The following is a 17,735-nucleotide window of genomic DNA, read 5'->3' on the forward strand; positions in this document are numbered from 1 at the left end:
CACTATTTGTATCCTTTGGGTAAATACCTACTAGTGCAAAGGCAAAAACACAAGTTAATTCTATTCTTAAATTTTGAGGAATCTTCATACTGTTTTCCAGAGTGGCTACATAGTTTGCATTGCCACCAACAGTGTAGGACCGTTCCCTTTTCTCCACATTCTTGCAAATATCTGTTGTTTCCTGGGTTGTTAATTTTAGCCATTCTGACAGGTGTGAGGTGATAGATCAGTGTATTTTTAATTTGTATTTCCCTGATGAGGAGTGATGCTGAGTATCTTCTCATATGTCTGTTAGCCATCTGTATGTTTTCCTTTTTTTTTAACACCTGATGATGATATATTTATTTATTTTATTATGTCCTGTTTGTCACCATGCAGTACATCATTACTTTTTGATGTAGTGTTCCACGATTCATCGTTCACATATAACACCCAGTGCTCCATGAAATATGTGCCCTCCTTAATACCCACCACTGCCCTCCCTTCTAAAACCCTCAGTTTGTTTCCTGGAGTCTATAGTCTTTCATGGTTCATCTCCCCCTCTAACTACCCCCCCCTTCATTTTTCCCTTCCTTTGTGAAAAGTTTTCCCAATGTCATTTCTTGAAAAGGCTGTTTTTTTTCCACTGAATATTATTTCCTGCTTTGTCTAAAATTAATTCACCATGGAGTTGTGGGTTCATTTCTGGGTTTTCTATTTTGTTTATTGATTTATGGGTCTATTTTTGTGCTAAGAACACACTGCTTTTTTGTGTGTGTGTGTGATTTTTTTTGTCTCTTGCCTTTGGAGACTGTCTTGAAAGAAGTTGCTGTGGCCAGTGTTGAAGAGGTTACTGCCTATGTTCTCCTCCAGGATTTTGTGGATTCCTCTCTCACATGAGGTCTTTCATCCATTTTGAGGTTATCTTTGTGTATGGTGAAAGAGAGTGGTGGAGCTTCATTCTTCTGTATATCGCTGTCCAATTTTCCCAACACCATTTATTGAACACTGTCTTTTTCCCATTGGATATTCTTTTCCCGATTTGTCCAAGATTATATGACTGTACCTTCAAGGATCCAGATCTGGGCTCTCTACTCTGTTCCATTGGTTTATGTTTCTGTTTTTGTGCCAGTACCATGCTGTCTTGGTGATCACAGCTTTGTAATATAGCTTGAAATCAGGCAATGTGATGCTCTCAGATTTGTTTTTCTTTTTCAGCATTTTTTTTTTTTTTGTGATTTGGTGTATTTTTTGGTTCCATACAAATTTTAGGATTCTTGTCCTAGAGGCAGAAAGAACTCCTCTCAAGTTCAAGGAAAACAGACCAATGTCCTAGCATGTAATATTAGAACAAATCTTAGAACAATGGAAACTATCTTAAGGTCAGTTGGGGGAAGAGATTACTTACATACAGAGGAAGGAGCATCAGAATAATGTCAAAGCTGTCCACAGATACCCGAAAAGCCAGAAAGGGTTGAAAAGCCATATTCAGGGTACTAAATGAGAAGAACATGCAGCCAAGACTATTTTATCTGGCAAGGCTGTCATTCAGAATGGTTGGAGAAATAAAGAGCATCCACGACTACTAGAAGCTGAAGAATAAGTGACTACTAAGTCAGCCCTGCAAGAAAGATTAAGGAAGGTTTTGTCAAAGAAGAAAGACCCCAAGAGTGATACAGAACAGAAATTTACAGAGATAATGTATAGAAACAAGGACTTCACAGGCAACATGATAACAACAAAATCATATCTTTCAATAATCACTCTCAATATATATGGCCTAAATGCTTCCATGAAAAGGCATAGGGTTGCAGATTAGATAAAAAGACAGGACCTATCCATATGTTGTCTACAGGATACTCATTTTGAACTTACAGATACATTCAGACTGAATGTGAAGGGATGGAAAACCATCTTTCATGTCAACAGACCTCAAAAGAACATTGAGGTAACAGTTCTCATATCAGACAAATTAGATTATAAGCTAAATACTGCAGTTAGAGTTACATAAGGACTCTATATCATTCTAAAAGGGTCTATCCAACAAGAAGATATAAGAATTGTAAATATGTATGCCCCTACATGGGAGCAGCCAACTACATAAACAAACTGTTAACCAAAATAAAGAGGCATATTGATAACAATACATTAATAGTAGGAGACTTCAACACTCCACTCTCAGCAACAGACAGATCATCTAAGCAGAAAATCAACAAAGAAACAAGAGCTTTGAATGACACACTTGACCAGATGGACCTCACTGATATACACAGAACATTCCACCTTAAAACAACAGAATACTCATTCTTCCCAAGTGTACACGGAACTTTCTCCAAAACAGACCATATGCTTGGTCACAATTCAACTGATACCGAAAGATTGAAATTTTCCCCTGCATATTTTTAGATCAAAATGCTTTGAAACTGAAACTCAGTCACAGGAAAATTTTGGAAGAGATTAAAACACTTGGAAGCTAAAGACCATCCTCCTGAAGAATGTTTGGGTCAATAAGGACATTAAAGAACTTAAATAATTCATAAAAACCAATGAGAATAAAAACACATTGATCCAAAACCAATGGAATACTGCAAAGGCAGTCCTAATGTGGAAAAACATAACCATCCAAGCCTCCTTCAAAAAAATTGAAAGTCCCAAATTCACCAGCTAACTTTATACCTCAAAAAACTGGAGAAAAAAACATCAGAGCCCAAGTCATGCACAATAAGAGAAATAATTAATATTAGAGCAGTGATCAATGAAATAGAAACCAGAAATTTACTAGAGCAGATCAATGAAACGAGAAGCAGGTTCTTTGAAAAAAAAAATGATATTGATAAACCACTGACCAAACTTATCCAGAAGAAAAGAGAAAGGACCCAAATTAATAAAATATGAATGAAAGGGGAGAGATCATGATCAACACCAAGGAAATAGAAACAATTATGATAAATCATTGTCAATAACTATATTTCAATCAATTAATCAACCTGGAAGAAACAGATGCTTTCCTGGAAACCTATCACCTACCAGGACTGAAACATCTGTGTCTTTAGAAAAATGTCTATTCATATCTTGTGCTTATTTATTAATTGTTTGATTTAGGTTTGGGGGGGCATTGAGTTTTATAAATTCTTTCTGTATTTTGAATACTCACCCTTTATCAGATAGGTCATTTGCAAACATCTTCTCCCATTCTCTAGGTTGAATTTAGCTTTGTTGATTGCTTCCTTCACTCTGTAGAAGCTTCTTATTTTGATGAAATCCCAAAATTTATTTTTGCTTTTGTTTCCCTTGCCTTATGAGGCATATCTAGAATTAGCAAAGGCTGATGTCAAAGAAGTTACTGTCTATGTTTTCCTCTAAGATTTTGATTGCTTCCTGTCTCACATTGAGGTCTTTCATTCATTTTGAATTTATTTTTCTGTATGCTGTAAAAAAAAAAAAAAAAAAAAAGTGGTCCAAGGATTTCTTTAGCATTGTTTTGTCCAGTTTTCCCAATGTCATTTCTTGAAAAGACTGTCTTTTTTCCACTGAATATTCTTTCCTGCTTTGTCTAAAATTAATTCACCATGTAGTTGTGGGTTCATTTCCTGGTTTTCTATTTTGTTTATTGATTTATGGGTCTATTTTTGTGCTAAGACCACACTGCTTGATGACTACCGCTTTGTAAAATAGTTTGAAGTCTGGAATTCTGATGCATACATCTTTTTTTTTTTTTTTAAGATTTCTTTGGCTCTTCAGGTTCTTTTTTGGTTCCATACAAACTTTAGGGTTGTTTGTTCTAGCTCTGTGAAAAATGTTGGTGGTATTTTTGATAGAGTTTGTATTAAATGTATTAAATGTAACTTTGGGTAGTTTAGACATTTTAACACTGTTTCTTCTTTCAATCCGTGGGCATGAGACGTTTTTCCATTTATTTGTGTCCTTTTCAATTTCTTTCATAAGTGTTCTATAGTTTTCAGAGTATAGATCTTTTACCTCTTTAGTTAGGTTTATTCCTGAGTCTTTTACAGTTTTTGATACAGGTTGTAACTGGGATTGATTCCTTGATTTCACTTTCTATTTGTTCATTATTGGTGTATAGAAATACAATAGAATTCTGTACTTGATTTTGTATCCTGTGACTATTACTGAATTTTTGTATCAGTTCTGACAATTTTTTGATGGATTCTATTGTGTTTTCTAAATGGAGTATCATGTAGCCTGCAAATAGTGAAAATGTTTCTTCTTCCTTGCCAATTTGAATGTCTTTTGTTTCTTTTTGTTATCTAATTGCTGAGGTTAGGACTTCCAATACTTTGCTAAATAACATTGGCAAGAGTGAACATCCCTGTCTTGTTACCAACCTCAAGGAAAAGTTATCAGTTTTTCACCATGGAGAATGATATTAGCTGTGGGTTTTTCCTATATGGTCTTTATTATGTTGAGTTATGTTCCCTCTAATCCTATTTTGTTGAGAGTATTTATCATTAATATACATTGAATTTTGTTAACTGCTTTTTTATCTATTGAAAGGATCATCTGTTTCTTATTCTTTTATTAATGTGGTGAATAATGTTTGATTTGCCAATATTGAACCAACTTTGCAGTCCAGGAGTAAGTCCTACTTGATCATGATGAAGGATTCTTTTAATGTACTGTTGGATTTGATTTTCTAATATTTTGTCAAGAATTTTTGCATCCATATTCATCAGGGATAATGGTCTGTAGTTATCTTTTATAGTGGAGTCTTTACCTGGTTTTGATATCAGGTGGTGATGACTTCATAGAATGAATTTGGAAGTTTCCTTACATATATATTTTTTTGGGATAATTTGAGAAGAATAGGCATTAACTTTTATTTAAATGTTTGACAGAAAAGAAAAAAAAAATGTTTGGTAGAATTCCCCTGTGAAGTAATCTGGAGCTGGACTTTTGTTTGTTGGGAGATTTTTGATTACTAATTCAATTTCTTTGCTTTTTTTCAGTCTATTCAAGTTTTCAATGCCTTCCCATTTTAGTGTTGGTATTTTATATGCTCCAAGGATTTTATCCATTTCTTCCAGATTGTCCAATTTGTTGGGATATAATTTCTCATAATATTATCTTATCATTGTATTCTGCAGGGATTGCTGTTTCTCCTTTCTCATTTGTGATTTTATTTATTTGGGTCCTTTCTCCTTTATTTTTGATAAGTCTGTCTAGGAGTCTGTAAATTTTATTTAGTTTTTCAATGAAGCAGCTCCTGGTTTCATTGATTAGTTCTCTTTTTTCTTTAATTTCTATATCATTTATTTCTATTCTAATCTTTATTATTTCCCTTCTACTGTCTTTAGGCTTTGTTGTTCTTTTTCTAGCTCCTTTAGGTTGTTTATTTGAGGATTTCTTGCTTCTTGAGGTAGGGCTATATTGCAATATATTTTGCCCTTCGGACCTCTCTGGCTTCTTTGCAGAGGTTTTGAACCCCATATTTTCATTTTCAATGTTTTCATGTATTTTTTAATTTATTCTTTAATTTCCTGATTCCCCATTCATTGTTTAATAACATGTTCTCTAACATCCATGTATTTGTGTTTTTCCATATTTTTTCTTGTTGACCTCAAGTTTCATAGCAATGTGGTCAGAAAATATACATAGTATGATCTCACTCTTTTGTACTTGCTGAGAACTGATTTGTGATATAGTATTTGATCTATTCTGGAGAATACCCCGGGCACTTGTGAAAGGAATGTGTGTTCTCCTCTTTAGCATAAAATGTTCTAACGTATCTCTTAAGCCCATTGGGTCCAGTGCATCATTCAAATCCTTTGTTTCCTTATTGATTTTCTGCTAAGAAGATCTGTCCACTGACGTTACTGGATTATTAAAGTCCACTACTATTACTGTATTATTATCAATGAATTATTTTATGTTTAGTATTATATTGTTTTATATATTTTGGTTCTCCCAAATTGGGGGCATAAATATTTAAAATAGTTAAGTATTATTGTTGGATAGTCCCCTTTATTATGATATAGTGCTCTTCTTCATCTCTTCTTAGAATCTTTGGTTTAATATCTAGTTTGTCTTATATACGTAATGCTATTATGGCTTATTTTGATGTACAATTACATAATAAATATTTACATATCCCCTGACTTCAAAGCTGAAAATGTCTTTAGGTCTAAAATGAGTCTCCCATAGGCAGAAAACAGATGGGTCTTTTATTTTTATCCATTCTGACATCCTATGTCTTTTTTAAAATTTAATTTTATTTTATTTTTTCAGTGATCCAAAATTTATTTTTTATGCTCCACACTCAGTGCTCCATGCAATACGTGCCTTCCTTAATATCCAACAACAACACCTCACCCAACGCCCCAACCTCCTCCCCTCCAAAACCCTCAGTTTGTGTATCAGAGTCCACAGTCTCTCGTGATTTGTATCCACCTCCAATTTCCCCCAACTCACTTCTCTCCATCTCCCAAAGTACTCTGTGCTATTCCTTATTCTCCACAAGAAAGTGAAACCATATGACAATTGACTCCCTCTGCTTGACTTATTTCAGTCAATATAATCTCCTCTATTCCCGTCCATGTTGATACAAAAGTTGGATATTCATCCTTTCTGATGGAGGCATAATACTCCATTGCGTATATGGACCATATCTTCTTTAACCATTCTTCCGTTGAAGGACATCTTGGTTCTTTCCACAGTTTGGCAACTGTGGCCATTGCTGCTATGAACACTGTGGTACAGATGGCCCTTTTATTCACTACATCTGTATCCTTGGGGTAAATACTTAGCAGTGCAATTGTAGGGTCATAGGGAAGCTCTGTTTTTAATTTCCTAAGGAATCTCCACACTGTTTTCCAAAGTGGCTGCAACAACTTGCATTCCCACTAACAGCATTAGATGGTCCCCCTTTCTCCACATCCTCTCCAACACTTGTTGTTTACTGTTTTGATGATTTTGGCCATACTAACTGGTATAAGGTGGTACCTCAATGTTTTTTGTTTTTTGTTTTTTTCAAAAAAAAGTCACTGTTCAAATTTTATTTGGTATTTTAGTTGGTACAACACTTGGTTGTATGGTCTTTTTACATTATATGGCAATGTACACTATATTCAGACATACATGGTACACGAAGTAAGATCCTTTGGAACAGTTACGCACGATACATGCAATAATGAATTTATACATTGGAGCCCAGGATGTGACTGACTGGAAAAGATGGACTAGGCGTGTTGGGTGAAGGAACCAGAAGTCATAGAACACACAGGAAATACGCACCTGGTTTGAAGAGCACCTGCTGCATATGCATTATTGGCAGTGGTGCCTCTTAGATGAACCCATTTAGGACTACAAAGGCAGGTATCATCCGGCATTAGGGTATAGCTGCAGGGTTTACTGAACCATTCGTATTTAGAAATTTAAGAAACCGATGTTTTTTCCTTAGGCTATTTTGATATTATTTAAATAACAATTCAGATAATAAGGACAATGTACACAACCTCCAACTACAACCCTGTCGTAGTCTAGACAGTGAAGTGGTACATTAGAAAACTTTTAAACTGCAGGTCCTGGGGCACCTGGGTGGCTCAGTGGGTTAAGCCGCTGCCTTCGCCTCAGGTCATGATCTCAGGGTCCTGGGGTCGAGTCCCGCATCGGGCTCTCTGCTCAGCGGGGAGCCTGCTTCCCCTCTCTCTCTCTGTCTGCCTCTCCGTCTACTTGTGATTTCTCTCTATCAAATAAATAAATAAAATCTTTAAAAATAAATAAATAAATAAATAAATAAATAAACTGCAGGTCCTTTGGGATCCCCCAGAGTGTATCTGTGCTCTTCTTCAAACGGACTTCTTCCTCAGGAGTTATAGTCACCTTCACAACATCTGAAATTTCATTCTGTCCCAAGATGCAAGGAACATTAGGGAAGACATCATCTTTTATTCCATACAGACTATTAATCATGGTGGAAATTGGATGCACCCGTCTAAGATTCTTCATTATACTTTCTGCCAAATCTGCCACAGACAGTCCAATGGCCCAGGAAGTGTAGCCTTTCAGTTTGATCACCTCATAGGCACTCTCAACCACCTGTTTATGAACCTCTTTCCACTGTTCCTTATCTGCATCAGTGCCTAAGTCCAGGTGCAGATTCTTCAGAGAGACACCAGCAATGTTTACTTCACTCCATATAGGCACACTGGAGTCTCCATGCTCCCCGAGGAGCCACCCATGACAGCTTAACGGGTGAACTCCCAGCCTTTCCCCCATTAGGTAATGGAACCGGGCTGAATGCAGATTGCAACCACTTCCAATTAACAAGGTTTTTGGGAAAGCCACTTATCTTCCAAGCCACATAGGTCAAGATATCCACTTGATTGGAAACAACAAGCAACTTGCAGTTTGGACTGTATTTGATGACATTAAGAATGATGAACTTAAAGATGTTCCTGTTATGCTGGACCAAATTAAGACAGCTTTCTCCCTCTTGCTGATGTGCCCCAGCTGTGATAATAACCAGCTTGGAGTTTGCAGTCACATTATAGTCTTTGCCAGAGACAATTTTTGGTGTTCTAAGGAAAAGGCTTCTGTGCTGGAGATCCATCATCTCTCCCTTCAGTTTGTCTTCTGTGACATCAACAAGAGCAAATTCATCTGCCAAGTCCTTCATTAAGATACTGATGGCACAAGTCATGCCAACAGCACCAACCCCAACCCAACCCCTATAATCTTATTTTGGGGGACATGTTCTTCCTTAAGAAGATTCTGAATCAGCTGATCTTTGAGAGTTGCCATTTTGGACTTAGAACCAAAAGGAGTTGGGAGTGCACGTGGGGAGGGAGGGCGCTGGCAGCAGTGCTGGGAGACTGGATCCCGACTTGGAGGCAGCAGCTCTGACACTCTCAATGTGGTTTTGATTTGAATCTCCCTGATGGCTAATGATAATGAACATTTTTTCATGTGCTTGTTAGTCATTTATATATCTTCTTTGGAGAAGTGTCTGATCATGTCTTCTGCCCATTTTTTGACATGATTATCTATTTTGTGTATGTTGAGTTTGAGGAGTTCTTTATAGGTAAATCCTAATTGGCCGTATTTTTTTTTTTTTTTTTTTTTTAGTGTTGCTGGATTTGGTTCACTACTATTTTCTTGAGCATTTCAGTGTTTCTGTGCAAGATATTATCTGTAGTGTTCTTTATTATTTATATATATATATATATATATATATATATACTTTTTTCTTTTTTAAATTAAATTAATTTATTTATTTTCAGAAAAACAGTATTCATTATTTTTTTCACCACACCCAGTGCTCCATGCAATGCGTGCCCTCTATAATACCCACCACCTGGTACAACAACCTGCCACACACCCACCACTTCAAACCCTTCAGATTGTTTTTCAGAGTCCATAGTCTCTCATGATTCACCTCCCCTTCCAATTTCCCCCAACTCCCTTCTCCTCTCTAACACCCCTTGTCCTCCATGATATTTGTTATGCTCCACAAATAAGTGAAACCATATGATAATTGACTCTCTCTGCTTGACTTATTTCACTCAGCATAATCTCTTCCAGTCCCGTCCATGTTGCTACAAAAGTTGGGTATTCATCCTTTCTGATGGAGGCATAATACTCCATAGTGTATATGGACCACATCTTCCTTATCCATTCGTCCGTTGAAGGGCATCTTGGTTCTTTCCATAGTTTGGCGACCATGGCCATTGCTGCTATAAACATTGGGGTACAGATGGCCCTTCTTTTCACGACACCTTCTCAAACTCAACACACATGAAACAGGAAAACATATCAAAAAATGGGCAGAAGATATGAACAGACACTTCTCCAATCAAGACATACAAATGGCTATCAGACACATGAAAAAATGTTCATCATCATTAGCCCTCAGGCAGATTCAAATTAAAACCACATTGAGATATCACCTTACACCAGTTAGAATGGCCAAAATTAACAAAACAGGAAACAACATGTGTTGGAGAGGATGTGGAGAAAGGGGAACCCTCTTCCACTGTTGGTGGGAATGCAAGTTGGTGCAGCCTCTTTGGAGAACAGTGTGAACATTCCTCAAGAAATTATATATATATATATATATATATATATATATATATATATATACATTAATAACTGATGTCTTTGCCTGGCTTTGGTATTAGGATTATACTGTTCTCATAGAATGAATTGGGAAATATTCCCTCCACTTTTATTTTTTGGAAGTGTTTGTAAAGGAATTCTGTTCATTATTCTTTATACATTTGGTGGAATTCACCAGTGAAGCTGGGTTCTGGGCTACTCTTTTAATTAACAATTAAGTTTATTAATTTGTTTTATAGTTCTATTGAGGTTTTTAATTCTACTTGAGTCATTTCTGGTAGTTTGAATCTTTTTAAAAATACCATTTCATCAGGGCACCTGGGTGGCTCAGTTGGTTAGGCAGCTACCTTCAGCTCAGGTCATGATTCTGAAGTCCCAGTATTCTGTCCTGAATTAGGCTTCCTGCTCAGCAGGTGTCTGCTCCTCTCTCACCCTCTGGTCTTCACCCTACTGTGCTCTCTCTCACTCTCTCTCTCTCAAATAAATAAATAAAATCTTATGAAAAGAATACCATTTCATCTAGATTATCTAATTTGTAGTCATACATTTGTTCATTGTTTCCTCTACACTATTTCCCCTGTGTGAGTTGATGGTGATGTCCTTTTTCTTATTGTTGTGTTTAGCTATTTGAATCTTCTTTCCTCTTCTTTTGGTTAGTCTAGCTAAAGGTTTGTCAGCTTTGATTTTTGCAAGGAACTAAAGTTTGCTATTTACTTAAATCTTTAAGCCTTAAACCTTTGATATTTTACTTCTTGGATTTTAAACTCTCCTTACCCCCTCTCTCTAAATATAGAGACAAAGTTGGTTTATATGTGATTAACATGAAAAACTAACATAACCCTGAAGACATTTTTTTCTTCACCTAATATAGATGGTTTCAGGCTAGTACAATACTCAATGATTATTATAATTCTTCTTCTATCTTATTATTAAGCCACTTTCAAAAGTTTACAATTTGCCTATTTGAGCCCCACCATCATGTTAGCATTCCAGGCAACATATCAGTATTTTTGCCACCAGGAAATAGACTAACATTTCCAATCCTGAAAAAGACCTCCTTCAACTTTCACATACCATTCCATTAACAAACTTTTGGTCCGATCCTATTATATGGACCCACTGAGCAACAAAGAGGCTGAAAACTGAGCTCTAATCATCAATAAAATAAGGAAAGACTACTTATCAAAGGATATATCTATCCTTGTATAAGTATGTGTGATGTGTACATATTTTCAAATTATATAAAGGCATTTTATTACATACTTCATTTTGTATTCTGATTTAAAAAAAATATTTAGTAGCATTTATTAAGAACCCTAATAAAACAATATTCTCTGCGTATGTGTGTGTATAGTATGTGTTCAAGATTTTGAAGATACAGATCTAATGATTATGAGAGTGAACATTTGTGATCTATTCACTACTTCCTTTTCTTGTCTATTATACTTTCATTCCTGATCCTTTCTTAGAAATTTAAAGTGCTTTCTCTAAGCTCTATAATCAATTAGAATACTGGTTTCCAGATAGTTGTATGAACAGGAATCATCTGGGAAATTTATCAAAAATTAGGATTCCAGGTTCTATCTCAAGAGATTTTAAATTAGGTCTGTGGTAGAACCAGGAACTTGCACAATTAACAGGGACCCCAGGTTGTTCTGGCCACAATATTTGAAAATAAAAAATTCACTGAGTTAGGGGATTTTGTGATTAACCATTTTTCTTTTTAAATGTAAAATGAATTTGACAACTAAGATATCGTTCTTTTTCTTCTTTTTTAAAATTTTAAAGTTATTTTATTTTTTATAGTTTTTCTTTTTTGTTTGTTTAACATATAATGTATCATTAGCCCCAAGGGTACAGGTCTGTGAATTGCCAGGTTCACACTTCATAGCACATACCTTCCCCAATATGCATAACTGCACCACCCTCTCCCTACCCCCTCCCTCTGCAAACCCTCAGTTTGTTTTGTGAGATTAAGAGTCTATTATGGTTTGTCTCCCTCCTGATCTCATCTTGTTTCATTTATTCTTTTCCTACCCCACAAACCCAAACATTGCCTCTCAACTTCCTCATCTCAGTGGATCATATGATAATTGTCTTTCTCTTATTGGCTTATTTCGCTAAGCATAACAGTATCCGGCAGTTGCATCCACGTCATCGCAAATGGCAAGATTTTATTTCTTTTGATGGTTGCATAGTATTCCATTGTATACATATATCACTTCTTATTTATCCATTCATCTGTTGATGGATATCCTGGTTCTTTCCATAGTTTGGCTATTGTGGACATTGCTTCTATAAACATTCAGGTGCACATGCCCCTTCGGATCACTACATTTGTATATTTAGCGTAAATACCCAGTAGTGCAATTGCAGCATCATAGGGTAGCTCTATTTTCAACTTTTTGAGGAACATCCATGCTGTTTTCCAGAGTGGTTGCACCGGCTTGAATTCCCACCAACAGTGTAGGAGGGTTCTCCTTTCTCCACATCCTTGCCAGTGTCTGTCATTTCCTGCCTTGTTAATTTTAGTCATACTGACTGGTGTGAGGTGGTGTCTCATTGTGGTTTTGATTTGTATTTCTTTGATGCCAAGTGATGCGGAACACTTTTTCTTGTGTCTGTTGGCCAACTGGATGGCTTCTTTGCAGAAATGTCTGTTCATGTCCTCTGCCCATTTCTTGATTGGATTATTTGTTCTTTGGGTGTTGAGTTTGATAAGTTCTTTATAGATTTTGGATACTAGGCCTTTATCTGATATGTCATTTCCATATATCTTCTCCCATTCTGTAATATACTTTTGTTTTTTTAACTGTTTCCTTTGCTGTGCAAATGTTTTTGATCTTGATGAAGTCTCAATAGTTCATTTTTGCCCTTGCTTCCCATGGCTTTGGCAATGTTCCTAGGAAGAATATGCTGTGGCTGAGGTCGAGGAGGTTGCTGCCTGTATTTTCAAGGATTTTGAAGGATTCCTTTCTCACAATGAGGTTGTTCATCCATTTTAAGTCTGTTTTTGTGTGTGGTGTAAGGAAATGGTCCAATTTCATTTTTATGCATGTGACTGTCCAATTTTCCCAACACCATCTGTTGAAGAGACTGTCTTTTTTCCACTGGACATTTGTTCTTGCTTTGTCAAAGATTAGTTGACCATAGAGTTGGGGGGTCTATTTCTGGGCTACTTTTCTGTTCCATTGATCTAAGTGTCTGGTTTTTTGTTTTTGTTTTTGTTTTTGTTTGTTTGTTTGTTTGTTTGTTTGTTTTTGCCAGGACCATACTGTCTTGATGATGACAGCTTTATAATAGACCTTGAAGTTTAGAATTGTGATACCACCCACTTTGGCTTTCTTTTTCAATATTCCTTTGACTAGTCAAGGTCTTCTCTGGTTCCATATAAATTTTAAGAAGATTTGCTCCATTTCTTTGAAAAAAAAAATGGATGGGATTTTGTTAGGGATTGCATTAAATGTGTAGATTGCTTCAGTAGCATAGACATTTTCACAATATTTGTTCTTCCAATCCAGGAGCATGGAACATTATTCTATTTCTTTGTGTCTTCTTCAATTTCTTTCATGAGTACTTTATAGTTTTCTGAGTATAGATTCTTTGCCTCTTTGGTTAGGTTTATTCCTATGTATCTTATGGTTTGGGGTCCAATTGTAAATAGGATTGGCTCCTTAATTTCTCTTTCTTCTGTCTTGTTGTTGGTATAAAGAAATACAACTGATTTCTGTGCATTGACCTTATATCCTGACACTTAACTGAATTCCTGTATGAATTCTAGCAGATTTGGAGTGATGTCTTTTGGGTTTTTCACATAAAGTATCATATCATCTGCAAAGAGTGAGAGTTTGAATTCTTCTTTGCCGATTTGGATGACTTTAATTTCTTTTTATTGTCTATCGCTGAAGCTAAATAGCAGTGGTGATAACGGACATCCGTGCCATGTTCCTGACCTTAGCAGAAAAGTTCTCCGTTTTTCTCCATTGATAATGATATTTATGGTGGGTTTTTCACAGATGGTTTGATGATATTGAGGTTTGTACCCTCTATCCCTACACTTTGAAGAGTTTTGATCAGGAAAGGATGCTGTACTTTGGCAAATGCTTTTTCAGCATCTATTGAGAGGATCATATGGTTCTTGTTCTTTCTTTTATTAATGTATTGTATCATATTGATTGATTTGCGGATGTTGAACCAACCTTGCAGCCCTGGAATAAATCCCACTTGGTCATGGTGAATCATCCTTAATGTACTGTTGAATCCTATTGGCTAGTATTTTAGAGAGAATGTTCGCATCTGTGTTCATCAGGGATATTGGTCTGTAATTCTCTTTTTTGATGGGATCCTCCTCTGGTCTTGAGATCAAGGTTATGCTGGCCTCATAAAATGAGTTTGGAAGTTTTCCTTCCATTTCTATTTTTTGGAATGGTTTCAGGTGAGTAGGAATTAATTCTTCCTTAAATAATTGGTAGAATTCCCCTGCGAAGTCATCTGGCCTTGGGATCTTGTTTGTTGGGAGATTTTTGATGAGTGCTTCTATATCTTTACTGGTTATGGGTCTGTTCAGGTTTTCTATTTCTTCCTGGTTCAGTTTTGGTAGTTTTTATGTCTCTAGGAATGCATCCATTTCTTCCAGATTGTCAAATTTGCTGGCATAGAGTTGCTCACAATATGTTCTTAATTTTTTTGTTTGTTTGTTTTTCTTTGGTGTCAGTTGTGATCTCACCTGTTTCACTCATGATTTTATTTATTTGGGTCCTTTCTATTTTCTTCTTGATAAGTCTGGCCAGGGGTTTATCAATCTTATTAATTCTTTCAAAGAATCAGCTTCTAGTTTCATTGATTTGTTCTATTGTTTTCTTGGTTTCTATTTCATTGATTTCTGCTCTGATCTTTATGATTTATCTTCTTCTGCTGGGTTTAGGCTTTTTTTGTTGTTCTTTCTCCAGCTCCTTTAGGTGTAGGGTTAGGTAGTGCATTTGAGACCTTTCTTGTTTCTTGAGAAAGGCTTGTATTGCTATATATTTTCCTCCCAGAACTGCCTTTGCTGTGTTCCACAGATTTTGAACCATTGTGTTTTCATGAATTTTTTCAAATCTTCTTTAATTTCCTGGCTGACCCATTCATTCTTTAGAAGGATGCTGTTTAGTCTTCATGTATTTGGGTTCTTTCCAAATTTCCTCCTGTGATTGAATTCTAGCATCAGAGCATTGTGGTCTGAAAATATGCAGGGAATGATCCAATCTTTTGTACCAGTTGAGACCTGATTTATGACCCAGGATGTGGTCTATTCTGGAAAATGTTCCAAGTGCACTAAAGAAGAATGTGTATTCTGTTGCTTTGGGATGGAATGTTCTGAATATATCTGTGACGTCCATCTGGTCCAGTGTGTCATTTTAGGCCTTTATTTCCTTATTGATCTTTTGCTTGGATGATCTGTCCATCTCAGTGAGGGGAGTGTTAAAGTCCCCTACTATTATTGTATTATTTTTGATGTGTTTCTTTGATTTTGTTATTAATTGGTTTATATAGCTGGCTGCTCCCATGTTAGGGCCATAGATTTTTAAATATTTTAGATCTTCTTGTTGGACAGAACCTTTGAGTATGATATAGTGTCCCTCCTCATCTCTTATTATAGTCTTTGGTTTAAAAATCTAATTGATCTGATATAAGGATTGCCACCCCGCCTTTCTTTTGATGTCCATTAGCATGATAAATTGTTTTCCACACCCTCGCTTTAAACCTGGAGGTATCTTCAGGTATAAAATGAGTTTCTTGAAGACAGCATATTGATGGGTTTCGTCTTTTTTTTTTTTTTTAATCCACTCTGATACCCTGTGTTTTTTCATTGGGGGGATTTAGCACATTTACTTTGAAAGTAACTATTGAGAGATAGGAATTTAGTGCCATTGTATTGCCTGTAAGGTGAATATTACTGTATATTGTCTTTTTTCCTTTCTGATCTACAACTTTCAGGGTCTCTCTTCACTTAGGGGAACCCTTTCAATATTTCCTATAGATCTGGTTTGGTGTTTGCAAATTCCTTCCGTTTTGTTTTGTTTTGTTTTGTTTTTTGTTGTTGTTGTTTTGTCCTGGAAGCTTTTTATATCTCCTTCTATTTTCAGTAATAGCCTAGCTGGTTATAGTATTCTTGGTGGCACGTTTTTCTTATTTGGTGCTCTGAATATATCATACCAATTCTTTCTGGCCTGCCAGGTCTCTGTGGATAAGTCTGCTGCCAATCTAATATTTTTACCATTGTATGTTAGAGAGTTCTTTTCCCGGGCTGCTTTCAGGATTTTCTCTTTGTTGATAAGACTTGTAAATTTAATTATTATGTGATGGGGTGTGGACCTACTCTTACTGATTTTGAGGGGGGTTCTCTGCACCTCCTGGAGTTTGATGCTCGTTCCCTTTGCCATATTAGGGAAATTCCCTACAATAATTCTCTCCAATGTACTTTCTGTTCCCCTCTCTCTTTCTTCTTCTTCTGGAATCCCAAATATTCTAATGTTTCAACTTTAAGTTATATCACTTATCTCTTGAATTCTCCCCTCATGGTCCAGTAGTTGTTTATCTCTCTTTTGCTCAGCTTCTTTATTCTCTGTCATTTGGTCTTCTATATCACTAATTCTTTCTTCTGCCTCATTTATCCTAGCAGCAAGAACCTCCATTTTTTATTGCACCTCATTAATAGCTTTTTAAAATTTCAACTTGGTTAGATTTTAGTTATTTTATTTCTCTTAAAATGGCTTTTATTTCTCGAGACAGGGTTTCTTTTGTATCTTCCTTGCCTTTTTTTGAGCCCAGCTAGCACCTTGAGAATCATCATTCTGAGCTCTAAATCCAACATATTACCAATGTCTGTATTGATTAGGTTCCTAGCCTTTGGTACTGCCTCTTGTTTTTTTTTTTTGTTGTTGTTGTTATTGTTTTGTTTTCTTTTATTTTTTTGTGGTGAGTTTTTCTGCCTTGTCATTTTATCCAAATAAGAATATATGAAGGAGCGAATAAAACAGTAAAAGGGTGGCAAAGACCCCAGGAAAGTGTGCTCTAACCAAATCGGAAGAGACCCCAAATCGTGTGGGGATCAAAGGGGGTAAAAAGAATTTCAGAAAAAAATTTTTAAAAAAAGGATAAAAAATATAAAATATATATATATAATATAACAGAGTCACCCACTTAATTTTGGGAGTACTTTGGTCTCTTAGAAGGAACTACCTCCCAGAGTTTTAAGGAATGAAAAACTTTTTAATAATAATGGTAAACACAATGAAGGAATGGAATATGACTATAAAGTTGAAAATTTTAAAAAAATTCTAAAAAAGGAGTTGATATGATTAGTTGTTTGTGAGAATAAAGAAAAAGAAAGTGGAGAAAATTTGCTCAGGTTGGAGACTAGAACAAAGCCCTGTGCTAGATTTAGGGTATATGTGGATCTATTAGAAGTTGTTTCCCAATTTTTATAGAATAAAACACCCTATGTGTATACAAAAAAGAAAGTAGGATACAATGAAAGATAAACTATGACTATAATAATGAAGGTTCAAAAAGATTTTTTATGATAGTTTAAGATAATCTAGTTAAATACGTTAAAAGAGGAAAGAGTAAAAATTAAAAAAAATTAACATAAGAAAAAAAAAATTTTAAATTAATTAACTTTGCAAGACTAAAGAATCATG

General features: G+C 35.7%; 1 pseudogene; it reads right to left on the reverse strand.

Annotated features, from left to right (window-relative positions):
- Positions 1-7,740: 7,740 nt before the first annotated feature.
- Positions 7,741-8,739, reverse strand: LOC131821338 (L-lactate dehydrogenase A chain-like; annotated as a pseudogene).
- Between the last annotated feature and the right edge of the window lie 8,996 nt (positions 8,740-17,735).

This window comes from Mustela lutreola, chromosome X, assembly GCF_030435805.1.
Source record: "Mustela lutreola isolate mMusLut2 chromosome X, mMusLut2.pri, whole genome shotgun sequence".
Lineage (NCBI taxonomy): Eukaryota > Metazoa > Chordata > Mammalia > Carnivora > Mustelidae > Mustela > Mustela lutreola.